Source organism: Protopterus annectens, chromosome 7.part0 (genome assembly GCF_019279795.1).
Source record: "Protopterus annectens isolate FY-2018-M chromosome 7.part0, PAN1.0, whole genome shotgun sequence".
Lineage (NCBI taxonomy): Eukaryota > Metazoa > Chordata > Ceratodontiformes > Protopteridae > Protopterus > Protopterus annectens.
Genome location: NC_056739.1, coordinates 307,166,468 through 307,193,902, shown reverse-complemented (window position 1 = coordinate 307,193,902; position 27,435 = coordinate 307,166,468). Strand labels below are relative to the sequence as shown.

The 27,435-nt window shown below is 42.7% G+C and overlaps 1 protein-coding gene across 2 annotated transcripts in view; it reads right to left on the bottom strand.

The window, feature by feature from the left end:
* The window catches only part of RAB29 (RAB29, member RAS oncogene family), a 688,339-nt gene that overhangs the window by 155,429 nt on the left and 505,475 nt on the right, over positions 1–27,435 (bottom strand). The gene's annotated exons all lie outside the window — the stretch shown is intronic.

The window sequence follows — 27,435 nt, the reverse complement described above, 5'->3', positions numbered from 1 at the left end:
TCATGGCCCACAGATTCCGCCAAGTACAGTGAGGTATTGGTTGAGGAGTACAGGTTGACAATTTATATCCTGGGTGTTTGGCTGACAAGTTGATTGACTTGGTGGTCAGGAGATCATGCAAAGAGCCAGCGATATGTGAAGAAATCCCCAGAAAGCTGGATAAAATCCACTGCGAACATTTTTGGTCCAAGTCTCCACAGGCTGACTCTATTATTGTAGCAGAGGCCACCAAGAGAGAATTATGTGAAGACTCTACATCTATTCATCCTCCTAACAAAGGGGAAGATGACAATGGATAAATTGAAGAAGTGGTGTATGATTTGGACACATTTATACTTCAGGAACTGAACTATGCCACTGATATGAACAGATTCCAGAGAGGTCTTGCTCAGCAGGCTTTACTTACTCTGAAGACTCTAAGGACAGCTGATTTTCAGAAGCAAATAAAAGCAACTCTGATGCCCATGCCTACTATCATGAACCTTTCCATGCACCTGTTGCATAATGCAGCCGATGGAGCAGCTGAGGGCTGGTATTGGTGTAGCAATGAGATGTCATGCCTGGCTGCATTTGTGACCTTGCAGACAACTTTAAAGTGTCCTTTACCAACACAGCCTTTGATGGGTCATTCTTGTTTGGCCTATTTGTTAAATATAAGATTGAAAACAGTGAGTAAGATGGTAAGACCTTTCTGCCAGAGTCAAGTTTGAGTCCCTCCAATACCCTTATAATAGGAACCAAAAGATTTTCATTCTCTCTGATTCCACACATCTAGATGTCAGTTTGACTCACTTGAAAAGGGGTAGCAGAGGTGACCCCTTTAATGGGCACAGGCCAAGGTAGTCCGCAGAACCAGAGGTATTGAGGGCTCTTTTGACAGGAGATCCAGAACCCCTGAATGTTGGCCTGACTTTGGAGGCTGTTGGGGAACACCTTTCTCTCTACCCAGACATGTGGTCACCATCATGAGACAATTGGTAAGAGGGATAATATTCAAAGGTCATCACATTCCATTTTTGGAATCTCCCCCTCAAACAAATCACCCGCTATTGGAAATCTCACCCAACCAGGCAAATGCAGCATTAAGAGAGATACTCTCCCTTCTCGAAAAAAGAGCCATCCAAGATGTCCCACCAGACCAGGCAGGGTCATGATTCTGTTCCAAAGAAAACCAAGGACCTCAGGCTAGTATTAGACCTCAGCCTCAAACACTTGTGTAAAAAAGGCCTGCTTCAAAATGATCATAGTGGTGTTGATTCTACTTTGCTTCAAGAAAAACAACTGGATGTGTTCAATGGATCTCCAGGATGCTTAGCTACACAGATAGCAAAGAAGTCCAGGAATATTTACACTTCCGACTTAAAGCCTTACCATTTGGCCTCACCACAGCCCCTAGGGTGTTCACCAAATGTATGCAGGACTCAGCAGCCCATCTTTGACTTCATGGATCCAAAATATTCCCATATTATGATGGCTGGCTCCTGGCTGCTCCCTAGATGGAATTAAAAGGGCAGGGGTTACCTTCTTTGATTGTGCAACTCCCTGGGCATCTCAGTAGTGTTGCCAACCATCCAGAATTCTTCCAGACTGTCCAGAATTGAGGGACACTGTCTGGAAAATGGAGACTGGAGAGTGTTGTCTGGAAAAAATAAAATTAATCGTGGTGCACCTCGGGAGATTCAGTTTCTTTTAATTAAAAAAATATATATTTTTTAGGGCATTCATCTTTAAGAATGCCCTTTGCATCCAGTTGCACAGACACACAAAATGAAAACAGGTCACAAACACCTGTTGCATCTGTGTGACCAATTGTTTAGGTCTTTACCTTCTGTGTGCGCAGAATTGGAAAGCCAGAAGACATTTGGACTGAGCAACGGACCACGAACGGTCAAGTAAAAGGTAGGTGTGTATGTGTGAGAGTGAGGGAGTTAGGTGGCGGGCGGATGTTTGTTACTGATGTAGTCATTATTTAGGTAAATGATTTATATACCATTAGAAATTTACATGTGTCAAATGGCTTAAAGAATGACTTTATTCCAGTTAAAGAGGAGAGAGGAACTTTGTCGTTTTGAGGAAAGAGGGTAACGGGTACAGGCATTTTCATATTTTTTGGCATTTTTTATCTTCCAGATTGCCTGGCCTTTGAAAGTCTTTTGGACGTGTGTTGGTTTCAACAAGGGTAAGGGAAGCATCTTCACTGATTTGCTACATGTAACCTGTAGGTAATGTTTCCTTTAGTTGTTGAGAGTATTTTAGTACATATGGCATTAAAATCATAACAACCAAAAATACAGAAACTGGTTGGACAGTATATCAGTTTGATTTACTTTATTAGTTTTCTTTGGTAGGTGTTACCATGTGGATGAAATTTAATAAGCACACTGGCTCATTGTTTAAAGTGTTATTGTTAGAACAGACAATGGTGGACATCTGCTATAATTGATTTTGAGTATGTCCAGTTTGTCACCTTCCAGTTATATTTGTTTCCAGATTTGCTGTATGTAAGCTACTTTGGATGTGTTTAATATAAAGTGGAGTATGTTATGCTGTTTTATTTTCTGAGTATTATAATGTCTTTAGGTTATTTATCTGACAATATAGTTACAACAGACTATTGGAAACGGTCACTTTCTATGTACTAGTCTGCATTTTAAGTGTTATTTTTCAAACACTTAGTGGGGATAATTGGCATGCATGTGCTGATCTGTAGCTGCTGGTTGCCATGTGTACAGTTCAATGACATTTCAAACAGTAACCCTGTCTCTGTAAGGTACACATCCCAGCATACAACTTCCCCCTGTGATGTCCACTCGCCCACAGAATCACCATCAGACAGTATTCTCCCTTCTATTTCAGACAAATCACAGGCAATGCATGCAAGAAGCTGCTTCATAAATTAGAAACCAAGCACAGCCCTAAACCCAAATAAAGCATATGCTTATTTTTGAAACTATCCGATGATGTTATTGCTAAACTAGTTACATACATTTAAAATCTATGTTACATTTGAAATTGTACCTATAAATTTCAAACCTACCCTTATTGTCTCTATTCAAAAAACATACTCTAACCATGTTCTCCCAATGCCATATCAGCATTAGCTAAAAAATGCCTTTGCCCCCCCCCCCCCATTTTGTGACAGGCTTTGTCCAGATTTCTTGCACTAACAGGTTGAGAGGTGTGTGTGTAAGAGGTAGGCAGCATACTCATCTATCCAGATTTTTGCCCCATATTTTTGTCTATTCCTCACAAAAAGGATTGAAGTTGCTAAATAATGACAGTCATTTGAGTTTTAGACTTCATATCCTTTAGAAAAAATGCATACTAACACAAATCCTGTTATTCTAGCAATTTTCTAAATTCATGAGAGCAATATTTATAATCTGTTCTTATTTTAGGCTTTGTCCAGACTTCTTGCACTAAGTGGTTGAGGTGTGTTTGTGAGAGTGAAATGTCCTAGTTAGGGTTAGCAGGTGGTTAGTAATTTGCTTAGGCTCAAGCCCTGTACCTTAGCTGCAGGAAACAAGAGTCTGAATTCTCAACCCCAACTACCAAGCTGCATTTTTCAAGGAATTTAGTTTCAGGTGCATTTTTCAAGGAATTACAAGTATATTTTCAAGGAATCGTGAGCTTCAAGGGAAGAGAACTTTACTGCTGCTCATGCTGAGTCTGTTTACAATGTGCAACTGTTTTGTTTAGCAAATGGTATCACTATTGTGGTATGGAATTTCAAATCAGTGTTAACAGTACAACAGTTATCATACTTGTAGTTCTCCCACAGAATGCAGACGGATTGCTGATACTAGGTTGTATTTTAATGGGGTGGGGTGCTGCAGCCCTGAGTATGTCGTCCTTTGGATAAGATACCTAGTAACTATGAACCTGTTTTCAGCTTGCCATCCATTCCCTATTGCAATATTACCAACTTACTTTTTTTAAATGTAACACAGGTATTTTTTTCTTCAAGGGCAGCAGACACTGAATTTGTACATGAAACACTGAAATATAAATGTGTTTGCTAGCAACAACCTTTTCATTAGTTACAGAGCTCTTTAATGTAGAATTATTCAGATGACTTTTACTTATGCAAAGACTGTGCATATTGAATATTGAATTGACTGTGGGTTTCAATGCTGTTTTAGTGAATGTGATTTTCAAAGGCAGAGACGGTTTAATGCTAAGCCTGTTTTTACTGCAAGACTGTATTGCTTTGTTTAGCAAATGTATCAGTGTTTATGCTAAAAAATTTGAAACAAGTTTTAAACTAAATCCAAATATCTAATCTTTGTAGTAAAGATGAAAACAGTATGCACAGAATTTTGAACAGTGTTTATGGCAACTGGGGAGAAATGGAGAAATAGCCAAGTAATGGACACTGGAATGGCTGCATGGTGGTGGTGGGTTAACAAAATTACACGCATTTTGCTTTCACGTACATGTCCAGAATTTTTGACATGAAAAGTTGGGAACCCTACATATCAGTGAACCTACAGACATTGAACTTAAATCCCTTACCATGTCTAGTCTCCTAGGGATGTACTGGGATACCAGTCTTTCCATTGTCTTGCTCCCTCAAGAGCAAATTCAAACTTTAGGATCCATAGTGGAGAGTCTACTTCTTACCAATAACCCAACAGTATGCTTACTTCTCAGAATCTTCAGCTGATGGTCTCTTCAATAGTGATGGTCCAATTCTTTAACAGTCATAAGAGACTGGCTCATCCAAACGTTGCTTTCTCAGAACTGCCACCCTCTCTCCAAGACTATAATTGTCTAGCAATCTTGCAGGAAGTGCCTTTAGTGGTGGCTGTGAACTCCACCTACTGTATACAAGGTAACCATTTCAAACCACAATGCTATTAATGGCAACTGCTGATGCATCCTCCATGGAGGGTGTGTGTGTGTGTGTGTGTGGGTATTATGATGGGAGAATGGTTCAAGGGCTTTGGACAAAGTGAGGCCAGCCTTCATGCAAATTTCCTGGCGTATAGGGCAGATGTTCTTCGTGTTACACTGTTGAAGTCCTAACTTGTGGGATTTTCCACTGTGGAAGTCATAAGCCAGCCTGACTACCAGAGAAAAATTTCCCCTCCTTCAGGAGCTGGCAGATGCTCTATCTCATGTCACTACATTTGGGTAGAAGGTGAGTCAGCCAGAGCCATGACCTCAGTTCTTTCTTGCTGCTGAAAGCCAAAGCAGGTTGCCATTCAGTGCATAGGTTGGTCTGCACTAGAGAAAGAAGACTTCAAACAGCAAAGTACCCCATTGGGGAACCTTTTATGTATCTTTCGACTGTCACAAAAAAATTAATAATGGTCTTCTCTGTGGCAAACAGATTCCACAATGGGATTTCCACTCCTTTTGTGCAACTTGCTTTGGCCCGGAACACAACATTTCCAACTTTTATTTTTGTGCCCGTTTTAATAGCAGGACCATTAGGTGTAGGGCCAAGATTTTTGCTAGACACCTTAGTGAGTCATCAGGCCATTTGTCTCCTATGGCTTCTGTCAGTTGATCCAAAGTAGATATTCCTAAATGAAAAAGGGAAAAAGATAAACACCCCAGGCTTAGGGGCCTTAGATGACCCCCGCTGCCAGTCACTTATCACTGAAGGTGAGGAACCTTTGCAGCCCCCTTCCGCAACTGAGGTGGTGGTGCAGGCCACTATCGAGACCAGTTCAGAGTCAGATATGTCTTCTGGTCCCTCGATTTCTTTTCAAGCTGTAGGACGGAGCTCATTGGTTGGGTCTGGGACTGATTTGCAGATCCCGGCTTCTGATGACGGCTTTTCACATCACCAGGACATTGCAGCAGCTTTTTTCCTGCAGAAGCCAAGCAAAAGTTCTGTACTGGATCTCGGCATCAAACCTAAACCTAAGGCCACTTATAAAAAAAAAAGCGGCTCCCTCCAAGCCTAGTCCTACCCACTCCCATTTCCAGACTTACCAACAGAATCTTGGAAGACTGGCTGAAGACCTAATCTCTCTAGTTAGAGCCAGGCAGCCTCCCCAGGTAAAAGAAAAAGGGACACCTAGCCAGAAGACCTTTCTGACCCCTTCGAGTCAGATGATGATTCTGACCAGGAGGACTTAAATGAGAACTTGGCTTCAGCCTCCCCTCCTGAGGATACTTCCTTTGGGGAAACCCTGCACACCTTGAGGGAACACTTCCAGTAGGAAGCTCAAGACTACCCTTAATCAAAGAAAAAAATTTGGAAATTTCTTAACCTCCCTGAACACAAACCCCTCGCCATACAGGGTAGTTCTCCTTGTGTTGCAGGAACTTCAGGACTGCCTCACTCAGGGCATGGTATCCATACAAACAGAAAATATAACATTTGTCTAGTATAGCAACAAGAACAAGAGGGAACCAGATTATACCCCTTAGGTCTGGAAGCTGAGGTTGTGGCTATGTACGAAGGCCTTTCACTGTTTAGAGACAGCAACACACATTCCCAGGGCATGCAGTGGACTGGCAGGCAGGCTCAACAGGAATCCTCTCTTGCCTTATAAGTGGTCTTTCAATCTAGCAACAGCCAAGATGATATTCAGTTGCTGGAGAACCCCCCTGGTGCTATCTTTTTGCCTCCAGTACAACACAAAATGCTATGACCCCCTTCTGAGATGACCACCTGAGGATGCTTCATCTTAGAACTAGCCCCCTGGGTTACTGTTTGCATATCCACTCCTTTCTCTAATGTTCAGGTTCCTGCAGAAAGCTTTAACATTTAAAGGTGACTATCATCCTCATAGCGGGTCTATATTAGATACTGGAAGTTACTGAACTTCAAATACGATATGATCAACACCATATCATCGAAGTCCAGTAACATTGAATACCTAATAAAAACAGTACAAAAGTCAGAAAACAAAACTACTTGCTGTAAGCAGGGGGGAAAGCCCCCCTGCACTCCCCACGTGGAGGGCTGCGCGCACCATACCCCCCGCTACTTAAATATACCAACTCCGAGACCGCACTACATTGAAGTAAACGGAAATCTCCCCTTACGGAGATTTCCATTTACCTCTTCGATGTTTTGCGGTTTCGCTGTTCATGTGTCGACAATGTCAAATTCGACATTGTGAACATTTGCGGATTCAATATAGACCCCCTCATCGCACCCTATTGGCCCAGAGATTTAGTTTCCTCTTCTAAAGCCTTGTTTGAAGGAACCATCTTGGCTCCTAGGTCCAATTTCCAACTCTGGGTCTGATTACTCACACCTCTGAAGAGCTCCAACCAGATCTTTCTAATCTGAAAATGACCGCATGGTTTCTCCAGTACCAGTGATGATGAAGGATGATTCTCTCCCTCAAGAAGTGGTCAATATTCCAAAAGCTTCTTAAAAACCTTTTGTTTGCAAAATCTGCTGCAGCAAATGGAAAAGGTTTGTTTCTTTGGATTGTCTACAAAGTACTGATCCCTTTTCAATCCCTGTAGCAGATGTTCTGCGTTTCCACACATCTCATTTCCAGTCTGGCTTGAGCTTTTCTTTCAAGGTTCAGTTAGTAGAAAACAAAAGTTATGTATATACCAAAATGTTAGATCTGCGCTCTTATTTTCATCTGGTTCAACGTGGGATGTCAGATCAGACCTTGGAGCTTTATACCAGAGTATTGGATCTGAAATATCTTACTTCTCCCCTACCCACAATTCCCATCTCTTGCCTGAATTACCTCAGATCGAGTTAATAAAAGTAAATAATGTAGGAAATAATGAAATTAAAGAGAAAATATTGAGGAAAATCCACTGTAAAGAAAGTGGAATAATGGACAAATAAGGTCCAGCCAAGATCTGGTCGATACCTAGAGGAAGAAAATGACAATTTGGAAGGGGAAAGGAGGGACGGAAGTTGAACCAGAAGAAAATAAGACAACACTGATTTAACATTATGGCACGTACATAACTTTTGTATCTGATATTGTCTATTTTTGTCTGATTCAGTATGTGGGACAGATTCCCAAGCTACCCAAAGAAGGACCTGGGTGACCTCAAGGAAGGACATTCTTTAGTATGGCAGAGCCAAAATATGTGCAAGTCTTAGATGCACATCTCTCAGTACGATGTAGCTAGAACCTAAATTGCCTATGGACATCTAAGGTTTGTAGGGTATATTCTCCTTTGTTAGCAAAGTTTGGAAAGAATACTGTCAGATCAATTTGTCGATTCAGGTTTGATTTCAAAGCCACCTTGGGAAGGAAGGAGGGGTTTGTCCTCAGTGGAATCCTATTTTATGAAAGATAAGGAATGGAGGTTTGCATGAAAGTGCATGCAATTCAGACACATTATGCTGATGTAATAGCAACCAGAAAGATAGTTTTCCATGAAAGGAACTTTAGATCTGATGAAGCTGCAGTGTCAAAGGGTTTTGGGGTTAAGGATTTGAAGTAAAACTGTACTATCCCAAGAAGGGACCAGAGCATGATTTGGGAGTCTCAATAAGAATGTTCCTCTATGAAAGGCCTTGGTCACCTTAACAGAGGTTTGAAATGGTAGCTGTCTGGACTTTTGATTGTAGAGCAACTAGAGCCTGTCATAAAAAGTTCAGAAAAAAAAAGTAGAGTTTTGTACCTACCATAAATGTAGATGTTCGAGGATCTCCATTGCTGCAGTCCTTACATATGGGTAGTCCGCTGTCCACAATCGGCCCGAATACCAAAGGGCTAGAACTGGCGTCGGTCATCGGCGCCCAAGACTGACGTCAGTACGTGCCAGTACAAATGCGCATGACCGACGCCATATACTCAGTCTTTCTTGCCTCAGACGCCAGAATGCAAAAAACACCACCCAAAACCCAACCTAAAAAGGGGGAAGGAGGGAGGGAAAATTGGACTGCAGCAATGGAGATCCTCGAACATCTACATTTATGGTAGGTACAAAACTGTACTATGTTCTTCGTCTCCCATTGCTGCAGTCCTTACATATGGGTAGAATCCCAGAGCAACGGAAAAAAGGGAGGCTGGCCAACTAAATAGCATTAGGAGCTGCTAACATGCCCTGTAAGATTGCAGTGGCAAACCCAGCCCTAGACCTAGAATAAAGAGGTAAATGATAATGCTTTGTAAAGGTATGTACAGAACTCCAAGTAGCTGCCTCTAGAATGTCTTTAGTAGCTACCCCTCTCAAAAAAGCAGTAGAGGTGGCCGTAGCCCTAGTAGAATGAGGCCTGATCCCAACTGGAACATCCTTTCCATGATGAGAGTAACAAAAAGCAATACAATGGCCAATCCACTTGGAAATAGTTTGTTTCGAGACAGCTTTCCCTTGTGAAGTCAAAGCAAAAGAAACAAATAATTGTTGAGATCTTCTGAACTCTTTGGTTCTGTTCAAATAATACCTTAACTGCCTATGTACATCCAAAGAATGCAAAACTTTTTCCCCTTTATTTTGGGGGTTAGCATAAAAAGTAGGCAAATGTATAGATTGGTTCAATGCCACATTAGAAATCACTTTAGGCATAAAAGTAGGATTAGTACGTAAGGAAACTCTGTCATTGTGAAAAATCAGAAAAGGTTCCACTGCCATGAGGGCCTGTAATTCAGATACCCTTCTAGCAGAAGTAACAGCCAACAAAAAAGCAGTCTTCCAAGACAACAACTTCAATTCAACTGTAGCTGCAGGTTCAAAAGGAGGCAGAGTCAGCTTTTCCAAAACAAAATTAAGATCCCAGGCAGGAGTAGGAGCTCTTCGTGGGGGTCTTATATTCTTTGCCTCTCTAAGAAACTGTTTAACCAATGGATGTGAAAACAAAGGAGGGTCACAATCATAGTGAGCAGAAATAGCTGCAGCATGCACTTTTACAGAGGAGAAGGACAAACCCTTGTCCAATAATACAGTCAAATATTGCAATGTACAACTCAAATTAGGCAATTTGACATCAAAGCCTTTAGCTGAACTCCAAAGAAAAAAACTCTTCCATTTATCAGCATAAACCTTTCGAGTACTAGGTCGCCTGGCTTCCAAAATAACATCCAAAACTTGTTGAGGGAGCTGAAGGCCCTCCTTCTTTAAAACAGAATGCGCCAGGCTATCAGGTGTAGGGATTGCACCCTGACATTGAGAAAATGATTGTTTTCCTGAGACAATAAGTGAGGAATTTGTGGTAATGGCCAAGGTGTCCCATGAATTAAGCTCCTCAACAGAGGGTACCAATGCTGACGAGGCCAATCCGGTGCTATAAGAATCATGCAAGGTTTGTCCCTCCTGACTTTCAACAGTACCTTTGGAAGAAGAGGCAAGGGAGGAAAAGCATACACGTGAAGGTTGCTCCAACTGAAGGATAGTGCATCTATTTTCCAGGCTGTTGGATGAAACAGCCTTGTGCAAAACAGTGGCAGTTGGAAATTCAGAGGAGAAGCGAACAGATCTATGTCTGGAGTTCCCCAAGCCATGGTCAACTGAAGAAATACCTGAGGGTCCAACTTCCATTCGTGAGGATCCACAATCTGTCTGCTCAGAACATCTGCTAAAGAATTTTGCTCCTGGCAGAAACTGTGCTCGAAGAGTGATGTGCAGATTTAAAGCAGTTTCCCATAACAGCATTGCTTGTCTGCAAAGAGGGTAAGAATGAGTTCCCCTGCTTGTTGATGTACCACATGACAGTTGTGTTGTCTGTTCGAATCAACACCAGTCCTGGTTGAAGTAGGCCCTTGAATGCTTCCAAAGCAAATTGAACTGCCAGCATCTCTTTCATGTTGATATGCAAGTGAAGTAGCTCTGGGGGCCAAAGGTCTTGAACCCATTTTCCTGTGAAATGAGCTCCCCAGGCTGACTCCGAGGCGTCTGTCGTTAATATCTGACTTGCCTCTGGTTGGGTCACAGAGAGTCCCTTGTTTAGGTGACATTCCTGAGCCCACCACACAAATTCTTTCTGAATGCAAGGCAGAATCCGAATGACAGTGTCCAAATCGTGGCTGTGTTGAGTCCAAACGCTTTTGAGATACCATTGCAGCTTCCTCATATGCAGTTTGGCATTGGGAAGTACTAGAATGCAAGATGCCATGAACCCCAAGGCTTGAAGGACTGTCCTTGCAGTCAGCCTGGACATTATTGATAACTGTTGGAAGTATAGGTGAAGATTTCTTTGTTTGTCTGGGGTAAGAAATGCCATCTGAGCAGCTGTGTTCAGTCTTACACCCAGAAAACACATCTCTTGTGAGGGCACTAGACTGGACTTTATTTCGTTCACAGAATACCCTAGGCATCTTAAAACTGTCATTACATACTGCAGATGTTGAAGAAGTTCGTGCTTGCCCTGAGCCAGAATCAAACAGTCGTCCAGATAAGGATAAATTTGAATTCCTTTTAGTCTGAGAAAAGCTATTACTGGAGCCAGGACTTTTGTGAATACCCTGGGCAGTAGACAAGCCAAAGGGCAATGCAGAGAACTGATAATGCAAATTCCCATTCCGAAATCTCAGGAATTTCCTGCAACTGGGCCTGATAGGAATGTGAAGATAGGCCTCTTTGAGATCCAGAGTCACCATCCAGTGATCTTTGCCCAGCATAGGTAACAGCTGTTGCAGTGTTAACATCTTGAATTTTGGAATTTCCAGAAAGGTGTTTAGAATGGACAAATCCAGAATTGGTCTCCAAGTATTCCCTTTCTTTGGCACTAAGAAAAGACGGGAATAAAACCCTGTGCCCCTTTCTGCAGAAGGTACTTCCTGTATTGCTCCCAACTGAAGCAGAGAAGAAATTTGTGCCTGTGCTTCCAGTCTTTGCTGATGAGGCACATCCGGCATACCTTTGAAAGGAGGGAATGTGTGAAAATAAAATTTGTAGCCTCGATTTATTATGTCCAATACCCATTTGTCCTGGGTAACCAAATGCCAATTCCTTTTGAAAAGTCACAGTTTTCCTCCTAGAGGAGCTGCCAGCAAGGCAGAGTCCGGCAGCTGAAGACACAGGTCATTGGGTCTGTTTCCGAAAGGACTGACCCCTGCCCTCCCCAGCAGAAAGGGTAGAAGAACTCAAAGACCTAGAAGTAACAGGGCCCTGAGAGGAAGCCCTACCTCTACCTCGCCTCGACCTGCCCCTAGATTGATAATCCGAAGAGGGGAAAGACCATCCCTTAGCAGGCCAATTTCTACTGAACTTAGGGGGCTGAACCTGTAAAAAGTCCTTAACCGTCTGCATAGACTTAGCTTTTTCCTCCATTTTTTTAAAACTGACTCTACTGGAGGGCCAAAAAGAACATCAGATTGCAGAGGAGCATCCATAATTCGAGCCTTAACATGCTCTGACAAGGTCTGATCTTTAAGCCAGGCATGCCTGCGAACAACTGAACTAGTAGCAGCCACCCTGGAAGAAGCCTGTAAAGCATCAAAACCACACTGCAAAGAATGCTTACCAACTTGGTCTGAAGCATGCACTAAATCCTGAAGCTCCTTACATTCAATACCTTCAGCTAAAGCATCTACTTTACATTTCAATTGGCCCAGCAAATAATTTTGATACCTGAGCATATGAAACTGACAATTTAAAGCTCTCATAGCCAAAGTAGAAGAGGTATACAGTTTTTACCCCACCTTTCCAGGGCCCTAGCATCCTTGTCCAGAGGAACTGGATTCTTAACCACAGAAGCCCTAACACCTTTGGGGCCTTGAGTAATAGTTTCTGGATCAGCCCTAGGACTCTTAAATAAGTACTTGTGAGCTTCCGGAACCCTGTAGTATCTATCTGGTTTAACCGGGGCAGGAGGCAGAGAATCTGGGTTAAGGGCAGCCTCAGAAAATACATCCTGAACAACATCCAGTACAGGAGGAATAGCCAAGGGCCTATGCTGAGGCAAAAACAAGAATTCTCTTAGCCTCTTACGAGAATCAGAATAATCCTGGCCTTCCCATTTGAAATGTTCCCCTCATGGAATGCAAAGCCTCAGAGAAAGAAAAATCTTCTGGAGGGGATGCAGAGGGAGTAGTGTTCTCAGCCTCCGAATCAGAATAGGGAGGGAAATCCTGAAGTTCTTCCACAGAAGAATCTGACTCATTGGAAGACTGAACCAAACCCTCCAACTCTGTCTGTACCCTGGGCCTCTTCTCAGGGGGGGGCATAGAACCCCTAATTAAAGTTATCAAATCTTCAGCCATCTTTGACATGTGCTTCCTAGGAGCTGGACCCTGGGGACTAGCACCAGCAGGGGCAGACTTAGACTTAGAATGGTTTTTGCTTTGAGAAGGAGGAGGCCCAACTACCCTATGAGGGGAGGGAACCACCGACATCTGAGAAGCACCCTCAGCCTGGCCTAACACAGGAGAAGCCACTACCTGTAGTAACAAAGGCTCCCCTTGAGACTCAGGTAAACTTTCAGAAGGAGCCGCTGAAGTATTCGGTGGTTCTACAGAACCGGCGTCCGGAGTGGACGACTCATCCTGTTTGGACCGCAAAGCCTTCTCTTTGCATTTCTTAGAAGAACCAGGCGTCGGAGAATCCGACGGCATGTTGTAATTACAACGTTTACCAAACACAAGCCTAGCACAGTCCAACCGACGTTTAATAGTACGCTTGTTAAAAGTAGCACAAAAGCGACACCCAACCACGTCGTGCTCAGGCCCTAAACAAGGAATACAGAGTGAATGGTAATCCCTATGAGGAATCTGTTTCCCACAAGAAATACAGTTATTAACTTTTTCTGACATCCGTCAATACTGAGGCAAGAAAAAGACAAAAGTGTCCCCAACGGGGTACTTAGCCCAACTTGGTCTCCGGTCTGAAACTCAAAAACCGACAATTCCAGAACGCCGAACGGCACTTGCAAAAGGCTGCTTCTGCTTAGGACCACGCGGCAAGAAAGACTGAGTATATGGCGTCGGTCATGCGCATTTGTACTGGCACGTACTGACGTCAGTCTCGGGCGCCGATGACCGACGCCAGTTCTAGCCCTTTGGTATTCGGGCTGATTGTGGACAGCGGTCTACCCATATGTAAGGACTGCAGCAATGGGAGACGAAGAACATCTCCAAAATTGCTAGTAAAGGGTCTGAAAAAGGGTCTCATCCCTTTTTAAGAGGCCCATATAGAAACATGTTTCCATTTACTTTTACAAATCTTCTTGGTTGGATTCCTGTGAGAGGAAGAGATTATATGGACTTCCGGGGTAGAAGGCCTGCCGCTCTGGCAATCGTTAAAATTGGAGAAACCATGTAGTTAGTTTTAGGGCCCAGAGATCCAGTAGAGGTAACCCAAATGAGTGACTGAAGAAATCCAGGATGGAATCTAGAACCCATGTTGGTTGCAGAAGATGATGCCAAAGTAATGGGGACCATACCTGCCAAGGTCAAAAGGGGACAGTGAGGATTACCCTGGTCTTGTATTCCACAGCTTTTTGAATTAATTTGGTGGGGAGGGGAATTGGTGGAAAAGTGAAAATCAGACCTGGGGGCCAAAAATAGACTACAGCATCTCTTGGTGACTGATCCTGTGGAGGGATGAGAGCAAAGTACCTTCAACATTTGTTATCAAGGTACACAGCACAAAGTCTGCAGCAAAGTTGACCCTAGCAACTTAAAATCTCCATTGCCACTGTTATGTTCAGAGACCACTCGTGAGGCAATAGTACAGTTCTGCTCAAACTGCCCACCAGAATATTGGATGTCCCAGGTATATGCATTGCTACTGGAAAGCAGTTTGAAGACATTGCCCACTGCCAAACTCTCAACTTCCTGGCAAAGAGGATTCCACCTTCTTTGTTGATGCATCAAACCACTAACATGTTGTCAGAATGGATGGCGATCACATCCTTGGGTAGAACATACTGAAAAGCCTGTAATGTTAGGAGGACCATCTTCCACTCCAAGACATTGGTGTGAAGTTTGGCCTCTGTTGATGACCACATCTCTTGAACTGTCTTCCCTTCCTAATGCCCCACCACACACTAGAAGGGCGGCATCCATGGTGACTGCGGCTTTGGGAGTAGGAGGACAGAAGGATCTGCCCTGAACAACTGTCTTGGGACATAATCTACCATTGTATATGATCCTTGCACACCTGTGTCAAACTAATCCAACTGTGAAGAGGTTGCAGTTTCCAAGCCATTGTACTTCTGGAGTCCATTGCAGAACTCCCATGTGACATCTGACCAAAGGGACCACAGTGATAGAGGCCATCAGTCATAAGAATTGTACAATGAGTCTTGCTTGAGGTAGAGGGTGTTGTACCACTTGAAGGGCTATGGACCTTAAAGATTTGACTTTCTTTTTCAGGGGAAGGTTTGCTATCTGATGTACTGTGTCTGTCTGGCAGCCTAAGAATTATATGCTCTAAGAGGGAAGTAGTTTGCTTTTGTTGAAGTTTATTGATATTCCAAAGTGAGTTGCCAGGGATAGAAGGACTGACTGGTGTTATAATAGATCATTGGAAGTAACAGTTAGAAGCTAATTGTCTAAACATGGGAAGACTTGGATGCATTGTAGCTGGAGATAACTTGTTACAACTGACATTATCTTGGTGAACACCCAGGAAGTTGTGTGTGAGACTAAATGGCAGCACTCTGAACTGACTGTGATTGGCTCCCAGCTGGAAATGGAGAAATCTCTATGATTGCTTCTAGATCTTGATATGATAGTAGGTGTCCTGGAAATCAATAGATCACATCCAATCGTCCTTCCTCAAAAGAGATAGAATGGACTGTACCCATGACCACTCAGAATTTTGTCTGTTAGATTGATTTAGATTTCTGAGGTGCCCTGTCTTCTTTACAACTAAAAACCATGAATAAACTCTATATCCTCCCAGTGTGGGGGGACTGGTTAGATGAATCTTTTGTCTAGCAACTTTGAAATCTCTGTTGATGCTGATTCCAACTGATTGGGTGGAGTATTAGGAATCTTTAGCCTCACCCTTGAGAAATCTAAAAAGGGTAATGTATAATCTCTGGTGATAATCCTCAACACCTATGAATCAAAAGTTATTGTTTGCCAGATTAGAGGGTGCAAGGAAAGGCATCCCCTATCAACCTCCAGAGTGCAACATTTGAGCAAACATTCAGGGATGCTAATAAGGTTTCTCAGTCAATGGTGTAGGAAATCTTGATTTTGCAGACTGCCTCTGCCTTGTTGACGATGTCCAGTCAGGTTTTCTCCCCCTCTGTCACAGAGAGGCCTATCTCCAGGAGTGGCCTGGTGAAAACCTTGGGACATTTGAAGCACATTTTCACCCCTCCTCTGATTCCTAAAAAAGGATATTTGAGGAGTAGAAAAATGGATCCCTATGGCAGAAAAGGACTTACCATACTGTTCACTCCTGGTAAGAGTTTTTCACTTTTAATCCAAACAAGGCGGAACCATCAGAGGGGGCATTTATGAAGGATGTCAAAGCTTTCCGCAAAATTGCACAGCCACATCCAGGCATAACATTGCATGTTAATACAACAAGTACGACTCAGTCATTGTCCACGCTGGTGTCAACGACCTGAGACGTACCTCCTTGGACTACATGAAAAGAGACATTGAGGAGCTCTCAGATTATGTAGCCCAGGCAGGTATGACCCTGACCTTGAGCAGTATCCTACCTTCACCTAGAATGATGCCACAATACAGTGATAAGATGATCAGCTTTAATAATTGGCTTAAATTCTGGTGTCATTCAAAGGGGATCCAATGTCTGTCTGCCTGGGATGACATGCTGGACAAGCCACGCTGCTTCGCAAGGGACGGCTTGCACCTGTCACCCTAGGCTTCCGGATATTGGCAAAGGCTCTTGCCACCCCATAGTGCCTTTTTAGGCAAGGCTCAAATTCTAAACCTACCACCCTAGAACACAAAAAGTAAAAAACTAAGGGTAATGCTGCTCAATGCCAGAAGTCTCAATCTCAAGATGCATGCACTCGAGGCCCTTCTCAGTATGGAGAACATCGATGTCTGTGCTGTGACAGAAACCTGGTTCAAGGCTCCTGAGAGCACCCCAGCACTAGCAGGTTTCACCTCATATCATGCGTTCGCCCCAAAATCCGGACAACACCAAGAAAGGAGGGGGGGTGTCCATATTCATAAAGGACACCCACACCTCAAGGTTGGTGGCAATGCACGATGCATCGGAGACCATCCAGGTGCAATTAACCATAGGCAAGACTGCTCTGCAATTTGTAGCATGTTACAGGCCACCCTCTCAAACTCAGGAACCTCACATGGTCTTCCTAAAACAATGGAGGGATAAATGTATCTCCAAACACCATCATACTAGGTGACTTCAACTACCCTAATATAGACTGGGAACACTACTCAAGCCCAAACACTCTAGCCCAAAGGTTCCTGGAGTTCATAAACTCAAATGCCATGGAACAACTAGTCACCATCCCCACAAGAGGAGAAAACATACTTGATCTCATCATCACGAACATGGGATCACAATGTTCAACACCGGAAGTATACCCCTCACTGGTGAGATCAGATCATAAACTAATCTCGCTGGAGGTCCTCATCCCGCCCCCACCTGAAACAAAAAGACCACAGTGAAAAACTTCTCAAAAGCCAACTTCACACTTCTAAAACTAGTGTGGTCTCCTTTAAGGCCCCTGAGCCAGTGGTAAACATTACTCAAACTGCTGAATCACTTACAAATGCCTTCTACCAGCACCTACAGGACTGCATGGATCAGGCAATCCCAAACAAAACTAAGACTCTTTGTACCAAAGGCAAGCGTCCAGTCTGGTGGACCCCAGCCATAAACAAGCTCTACAACAAAAGGAGGAAGCTACTACAAGATAGAGCAAAATCCTTGAAAGGTAAGACACCTTTGATCATTATAAGTAAAAACTAAGAGCTCTCATAAAATCATCCAAGGCAAATTTCGAGAGAAAAATCGCCAAGGATTCAAAAGACAATCATAAGGCCTTCTTTAGCTATGTTAGAAACCTAGGAGGAAACTCACAGATATGCTCAGAATTAGTTCAAAATGATGTGAAGATTACTGAACCTACACACATTGCCAACATACTGGCTGACAGGTTCAGTGCAACCTTCTCCCCCCCCTGCCCACCCAAAGGGAGAGATAGCTATACCACAGGATTGTAGCCCCCAAACATCTCCAACGCCCAGGTGAGAACTGCTCTCTCCAAAGCAAAAACACAGCATCCATGGGACGGATGGTGTCCCCGGCTGTGTGCTCCATGAACTCAATGAGGAATTAAACCCGCAGTTAGGACAGCTGTTTAATCTTAGCCTCACCTCAGGATACGTCCAAGGAGTGGCGCGGCGACTGTGGTCCCACTTCACAAGGGCGGTGCCTCCACCGACCCTGGAAATTACCGTCCCATTAGCTTGACAAGCCTTATCTGCAAAGCCATGGAGAGGATCATAATGGAACTCATAAATAAAGACATAGGGAACTTGCAGACTTTGGATCCAACCCAGTTTGGCTTTGTCAAAGGCAGATCATGCCTTTTAAACTTGGTTGACTTTTTGAGACAGTCACCAAGGCCATTGATGAGGGAAAGGCAGTCCATACAGCCTACCTTGACCTGGCAAAGGCCTTCGACACAATACCCCACTCAGGTATCATCAAAAACTCATCAGCTTGAATGTAAACCCATACATCACAAGATGGGTTGCAAACTGGCTAAGTGACAGAACCCACAGGGTCAGAGTTGCTGGAGCCATGTCAGACTCAAAGCCTGTCACAAGTGGTGTCCCACAGGGCTCAGTCCTGGGTCCACTCTTGTTCGGCATCTACTTTTCTGAAGTACAAGCAAACACAGGAGGGTTATGGCTGACAAAGTTTGCAGATGACTGCAAACTGGGCCATAGTCGAAAACACATCTGACACAGATATCCTTCAGAAGGGCCTCACAGAAACGGATAACTGGTGCCAGAGCCATGGCCTAAAGTTAAATGCCAAGAAATGCATAGTCATACCCTTCGGGAAAAACAAGGTTACCCCTAGCTACCATATAGGTGGCAATCCACTGAGCACAGAAGAAGTCATCAGGGATCTGGGGACCCAGGTTGACAGTAGCCTTCGCTTGACACTCATGTTGCTAAAGTAGTTAGGAAAACCTTCTACATTGCCCACCTGATCATGAAGGGATTCACATCTAGATCAAGGGAGGTCATCGCCCCCTGTACTCATCACTCATTAGACCTATGATTGAGTACAATGCCCCATTCGGAATGTATCTGACCAGACACCTGCAGCAGCTGGAAAGGCCCCAAAAGTTCCTCACCAAAAGGATAAAGGGTCTCAAAAATATGTCTTATGCTGCCCGACTGAAAGAACTCCAGCTCTATTCAGTCTCATACCGCTTGCTCAGAGGTGACCTGTGCCTGACATATAAGGCCATGTCAAACCCTGATTTGATGAATATGCTTCACCTCAAAAATCTAGATCCCTCAGAACCACAAGGGCGGAGACTTAAACCTTGACACGGTTATTAATAGAACGTGCTGGAGGGACAGATTCATCACCCAGAGACTCCCTATGCTGTGGAACAAAATCCCGGTACATGTGAGGCAGAGCACCTCGCTGGCCTTGTTCAAGAGGAATCTTGACCAATGGATGGGGGATCGCAGATATACCCCAGGGATTACTTCATTGTCACTGCTTGACAGAGGCACAGCAAAATAATAGGCATAGTTTTATTCAAACTAAAGGGGTGGCGAAAGCCAAATAACTATGGGCTAGGCTTATAAATGCCCTTGGGCAGATAGCCTAGTATGAACCTATGAACCTATGAACCTAATACTACCTGTGCCAGCTACCCTCTCGCATGTTAATGCTACCTGTGCCAGCTACCCTCTTTTTTTTTTTTTTAAACACCTTTACTGAATTATTACTTGTGACATAGGCAAATTTACATTAATATAAAAGTAATCAAACTGTAATAACAAGCTCATGTTTACAAACATTATACTTCACACACACACACACACACACACACACACACACACACATACACACACACACACACACACACACACATATATATATATATATATATATATATATAAAACACCTAAACAACATTACATAGCTTATTCGATTCCTGCCTTTATTAAAGAAACATCTTCATTAAACCATCACTTACATCACATATTTCCTATGTTTTTGCTGCTACCCTTTTCTAAAGATCTCAATTCCAGTTGTTTTATTTTTGTTAGTATAGTCACTACTTCTAGTATAGTTAGTTTAGATTTTGATTTCCATTTTCTAGTTATTTTTTTTTTTTTGACAGCTACCATAATTAGACAGCAAGGCCTTACCATATCTAGGCAATTCCGATTCTGTATCATAGCTCAGAAAACTCATCTCCCTCGTTGCAACAATCTGCCCACCTAGCATCTCCGACAGTGCATCCCGCATGGAATCAAAGTCTGCCAGCTCACCACACTCCCAGAAGATACATTCACAATTATCTCTTTCTTCCTTGTCAGACCACCAGCATTTGCTGTCTACCTAAGGAAAAATTCTCTGGAGTCTACTTGAGGTATAAAAATACATAAGCAAGCATTTCCAAGCAAAAATCCTAAATCTTCTAGATTCTGTTACACATTTGGGAGACATACATATATCCTCCCATTGTTTTTTTGTGAATTGCTTATTCAATCTCTCTTCCCAATCCTTTCTAACCTTCTCTGATTGATTCTTATAATTATCAAACAATATTTTACACCCTCTACTAACTGTTCCTTTTTTAATGGCAGCTTCTGTTTTAGATGCTACTAAAAACTCTGCCAGTGCTAGTCTTTCATTTGGGACCCCTTAATTATTTCTCTTTACCTATACTTTGATAGCAATCCTTAACAGGGAAGGCAACCTCTAACCTGCAGTCGAAACAAATTTTAAATAAAACATTTTTTGTTATATTTGTATAAAAATGTCATGATGTAATTTGTCCGTTATATTGTAAAATAGTTATTCATAGTTTGCAGAACTAGGTATTTTAAATGTCAGGTGGGCGGGGGGAGAGTTATCAGTGAGTGTATATGCTAAAGATATTAAAGCAAGTACGTTTTTCTTACTTGCAAGATATATAGTCGTTACTCTAACAAGATAAAAAGGGGCTGGATGGAAAAAAGTTAAAGTTAATGTAATGTTGTAATCTTGGATTACTGGGGTGGGAGTGGGTGTGAAAGTGCATAGACATATTATATACAGAATTATGATAATTTCCCTGGTTTCTACGGGGAAGTAAACCTGGATTATGTTCCTTGGTTTAAGCTATAAAGGTGATTTTGTTTTAAGAAAACCGACTTGAAAAATAAGATAAATGGATGAAAGGCATAGAAAACGGTAAGTTTTTTGCATATGCAAAGTTATAACCTTGTTTTTCCCCATTAACGAATGCTGTTGGTGAGAGAGAAGTCTGAAGGTGCACGCAGTTGACCATTGGAAATCTATACATCATATTCTTAACAAAATTTACAAAGATTCTTTCATGCATCTGCAAAGGTGTTAGTTTTTTTTTCATTGCTGGTGGCTTTTACCTGGAGATAAGCTATCTGCAGGTGCAAGCAATTAATCTTAAGAGCTCTGAGCACTCTTTGCTGAGAGAAATGTAACATTTAAAAGGTACAGTGGCATGCATGTGGGAAGTGAATTTGTAGTAGTAGCCTCTGCAGCAGCTTTAATATGTTAATACATCTAAAAGAATAGTGCAATATTTAACTAATTTATTTAATTTATAAGTAGCCAGTGCACTGTTTCTTAGCGCTAAAATTTAGTTAAGCTGTTTTCACATCTGGGAGGGGAACAGCGATAAGAACAAATCCAAATCAGTATTAAGTGGGAACACAGGCTGTAACATGGCTAACCCTGATTTTAGATTGGGAAATGCCTTTGGGTTTAGTCGTCCGTTTGGGGCAAATGCTATCTAGAGGGGTAATCATAGGCATATAAATGCCCATTCCCTTCAGCTCGTTGTGTATCTCACTTGACCACTGTCTCTGTGAATGGGTTTCTCTCTCAGCCCCCCACTTGCTGAATCCTTGGCTATTGACCACATCTGCAGTGAAGAAACCAGCCACAAGGACACAAGGCCTTTAAAAAGAAGTTACTTGACCACTGTCCCTGCGAATGGGTTCTCTCTCAGCCCCCCCCCGCTGAATCCTTGGCCATTGAACGCATCTGCAGTGAAGAAAACAGCCACAAGGACTCAAGGGCTTTAAAAAGAAAATAAGTTACTTGACCACTATCCCTGCGAACGAGTTCTCTCTCAGTCCCCCAGTTGCTGAATCCTTGGCCATTGACCGCATCTGCAGTGAAGAAACCAGCCACAAGGACTCAAGGGCTTTAAAAAGAAAATAAGTTACTGTAGGTGTCTAGCTACATTTCCCTATTAGCCTGCTACTGTAGAAAGTACCTGGTCTAAAGCAGAAATAACTGGCTCTACCCACGGCTTGGGACAGCAGCTGCTCTCCACCCCCATCAGCTGTAAATACATTACCCAGTTAAACGTTTTCTTTTTAGTTAGCAGTACACCAAGATAAAGCTCTAGGCAAAAGAAAAGTAACCCAGTAGATACACTGGAATTGCCCACTTGTAAAATAGAGGCAAACAGGTACTTAAACTGCCACTTTTTGTCTGCTTCAAACTAGCTATCTATCCAGAAAGGACACAGCTGAAATCAGGTCTATAGATTGTTTTTCCCTACTAGATTCTAATAACTCCTACCAATTTGTCTGTTTAGACACTTACCCTGCAATCTTTAGCCTAGGGGGTACTAGCTGAAATCAGGTCTATAGATTGTTTTTTGCAGCATTTGCTGCGCAATTTCTCCTGAGTGTGATTTTCTATAAGAACTAACTACTACACATTACCTGTGACTACTACTACTCCCCCTCCTCCAATATTGTCCCAGCAGACAATACAACTCCTACCAATTTGTCTGTTTAGACACTTACCCTGCAATCTTTAGCCTAGGGGGTTCTAGCTGAAATCAGGTCTATAGATTGTTTTTTGCAGCATTTGCTGCGCAATTTCTCCTGAGTGTGATTTTCTATAAGAACTAACTACTACACATTACCTGTGACTACTACTACTCCCCCTCCTCCAATATTGTCCCAGCAGAGTTTTTTTAACCCCCTGGAGCCATATTGGCATACTCACAGCAGATGTCCATTCCCTTCAGCTTGTGCTGTATCTCATTGTAAGTGTTTGAGCTTTACTTTTTATATTGCAGCTAAGGTCTCTACAAATGCAGTTGTTCTATTGCTTTGTTACTGTCAGCATTGCTACTGCTGCAGAACTGGTCTCTTATTTATACAAGTTGTAGACAAAGTGTTACAATGTATCATTTTCCAATCTGACTTGGTGCTTAGTGTGCTTCGTGCTGCCAGCACTTACAGAAGCTATAGTATCAAACTGGGTTGCTACACCTCTTCACTTTTGTTTAGTACATACTTTTTAGTTAAAATAGACACTAAGCAGTCTGACCGAGTGTACTGTGTTTCAGTTTGAAGGAAAGCATAAGTTAAATACAGAACACCATATTATGGCTAAAAGTCCTGTTTTGCTGCCAAGTCAGAGCGATCCTTAGTTGTTTTAACTGCTGTACCATGAGAAATATTATAGCACTGTAGATATGTAAATGTCTGTGTTGCGATATTTCAGTACTGTTATATACGACTGCTGTGATAGTTTACTACTGCTATATCTGTGATAGAACTGTCTCTTTAAATTCATGGGTTACCTAAATTATCCAGTACGTAACACTAAGTAAGGTGTTTTTATGTCAAGGGCTTCATATGTGAATGCATAACAGTTGCCTGAGCTTTTTTTACTAAACACTTTGTACCTGTGTAAACAGTACAACGTGTTGCTACTCTTAAACCCAATACCCTTCCTGCCTGGGTGATAATTTATTACTTCAGTTACTTTTTACAGCACTTCTCTCTCATTCCCCTTTCAGAGACCTTAACGTAATAATTCTTTTTGTCTCCATAGTTTAATTTAGTGACCACTGTCCCTGCAAACGGGTTCTCTCTCAGTCCCCCACTTGCTGAATCCTTGGCCATTGACCGCATCTGCAGTGAAGAAACCAGCCACAAGGACTCAAAGGCTTTAAAAAGAAAATAAGTTACTGTAGGTGTCTAGCTACGTTTCCCTCTTAGCCTGCTAATGTAGTAAGTACCTGGTCTAAAGCAGAAATAACTGCCTCTACTCACGGCTAGGGACAGCAGGTGCTCCCCACCCCCATCCAGCTGTAAAGACATTCCCCATTTAAACTTATTCTTTTTAGTTATCAGTACACCAAGATGAAGCTCTAGGCAAAAAAAAGGTAACCCAGTGGATACATTGGAATTGCCCACTTGTAAAATAGAGGCAAAAAGGTAATTAAACTGCCACTTTTTGTCTGCTTCAAACTAAGTATCTACCCAGAAAGGACACAGCTGAATTCAGGTCTATAGATTGTTTTTCCCTACTAGATTCTAACACCACCTAACAATTTGGCTATTTAGACACTTACCCTGCAATCTTTATCCTGGGGGGGGGGGTTCTAGCCCGCTCTATTCGCTACACTCACTTCGCTCCCCTCCCTGCCCCCTATTTCCACCCACCCCAGTCCCTCTACATTTATTCTTAGCCTTAACCCCACCCCTAATTATCACCAATTAGGCTACATCACCAGTCAACCCCTCCCCCACATCTAACACAATCATGCTACTACCTAATATAATAACAATCCTAACCTGCATAGTTCTAGCTCACATTACATCCTACTAAGGCTCCACAGTCACATGCCCCAACAGCTTCCACTGTACTCTCTCAACACCCTCCCTCAAACATTTACACTATAACTACACAACCCCTGCCACCAAAAGCATCCTCCCACTACACACACTCCATTACCAAACACCTAACACACTCAAAAATAAAATATCCCTAAGATACCAAAAGCAATTTACTATGTATATAAAACATATTCTAAACACCCTCTATAAACTAGCCCTCGCTGGAGACATCCATCCAAACCCTGGTCCTCCCAAATCCAACCCAACCACAAACCCTAGTCCAGGAAACCCCCCACAACTCAACTCCTAACCAACAAAAAAACAACAGACCTTATAATGTCCCTAAACATCAGAAGCATATGCAATAAAATTCTAGAACTACATGCCAGCATAAGCATATATTCCCCAGATATTCTCTTCCTAACTGAAACCTGGCTCAAACCTCACATCAAAAGTGAGGAAATACTTCCATCTGAATACAACATCCTTTGCATAAAAAGATTGTCCAAAAAAGGAGGTGGTGTAGTATTGATATTTAAACACCACCTCAATATTCAGCTCCTGAACAAATTTGCCCCTCACCACAACAATGAAGAAATCCTTCCTGCCAATCTCAAACTAAACCCAAACAAAACAATCAATATCATAAAATGCTATTTCCCACCAAGGCAAAATATTACACTCCTAGAAAATCCCTTGAGCTGGGCTACTCTATATCTACCCCAGGAAACCATCATTCTCGGCGAGTTTAACATCAACTGGCTATCCTGTAATAACAATCTCCCAACCATTCACCTTAATCTCCATGGGTTCACTCAACTCATCCAATCCCCTACCCGAATCAACAAAAACCCTAACAATCATACCTTACATGACTGGATCCTAGTCAACAAAGCCCCTCACTCTTACCTAGCAGGCTTCTTACCTAACAGTCTTAGTGACCACTACCCCCCCTTTCCTAATTCGGCACCACACAGTCTCAAGCCCATTATCCACAGGCAAATATGGAACAAGTCCAACTTCAACCCCTGCTCCTTCATCTCCTCCCTGCAAAAAAATTAACTGGTCACCACTAAAATACCTCAACTTTGATGAGGCGGTCCACTTCTTCAACAGTACCTTCTTCTCCATCCTAAACACCCATGCTCCTGTAAGAAATGCCAATGTCAGATCCAGGCATGACCCATAGTTACAAAAGACCACCAGAACCCTAATGAAACCCAGAGATAAGGCCTGGGAGCACTGACGACTAACAAAAAATAACTCAGATAGGCAATCATTCCTTGAACTGTGCAATAAAGCCAAAAAGCAAATAAAATTAGACAAAACCCTCTACTATAAATCCACCCTAAACTCTACCAGCCACAACCCTAAGCAATTCTGGTCCACTATTAACACTATCCTCCACCCAGGGAAGGTTGATACCCTCCCAGCCGTCCACTCCCCCTCCTCCAGCAGTATTGTTGAATCCTTCAACAAACACTTCACTGAAACTATAACATCTCTAAACAAACACTTCCCTACAACAGCCCCCCCAATTCCTAACCCTAAACCCCCCACTCCACTTTTCTTCTTCATCTCAGTACCTACCTCCAACATTAAAAGACTATTGTCAAAATTTAAACCCACCAAACTCACAGCTGACAACCTCCCATCTGAATACTTGAAAACTGCAGCTGATACACTAGCCTACCCAATTTCAATTCTAATCAACCGTTCCATAACACAAGGCTATGTTCCCTTGATATGGAAAATATCCCACATCATTCCCCTCCATAAAGGCACTCCATCCAGTTACCACCCCACTGCTATCCTCTCCCCTCTCTCCAAGATACTTGAAAAATGTAACAACACCCAGGTCTCCAACTACCTCCTAGATAATAATCTCCTCTCCAAAACCCAACATGGTTTCAGGCCATATTACAGCACTACCTCTGCTCTACTCTCCTTCATCAACACCATACTTCATCACAAAAACAACGGCCTCTTCTCTACTGCCATATTTCTAGATCTCTCAAAGGCCTTTGACATGGTATCTCATGAGCTACTATTCTCTACTCTCCCCAACCTCTCCTTCTCACAATCAGCCTGCAACTGGTTCCACAGCTATCTACACAGATGCCAGCAATCAGTAATCTGGGATGATAATCTATCACCTCGCCTCACAGTTACTCTCAGAGTTCCCTAAGGATCTATCCTTGGCCCTCTGCTATTCTCACTTTTCACTAAACCTACATACTGCCACCACACAAGCAGTTCTTACACAGTACGCAGATGACTCTACTCTCATCTGCTCTGCCCCCACTCTACCAGAACTACAACAAATCACACAGGAATCATTCTCTTCTGTAGGAAGCTGGCTATCCAATGCTCAGCTCTTACTCAACCCAAGTAAGACAAAACTTCTCCTGTTCCAACCTTCCAAAGCCACCCAAAACACCCCCCACTTCAACATTCTCGACAAAGACAATACCATCATTGCTCCATCAGAATGCACAAAATTACTCGGTGTGGAAATAGACAACAAACTTAGATTTGACACCTACATATCTCTCACAATAAAACAAGTTCACAAGAAACTTGGTGCATTATATCGGAGCCGCCAATTTCTAACCAAGGCGGCTAGAATTTCCATAGCCATTTCTCAGCTAATCTCCACCCTACTCTATGCATCCCCCATACTTACCAACCTTAGACAGACAGACCTACACAAGCTGGATGCTTGTTACAACAAAATTGCTAAATTTGCCACTAGAACCTCCTACTGCAG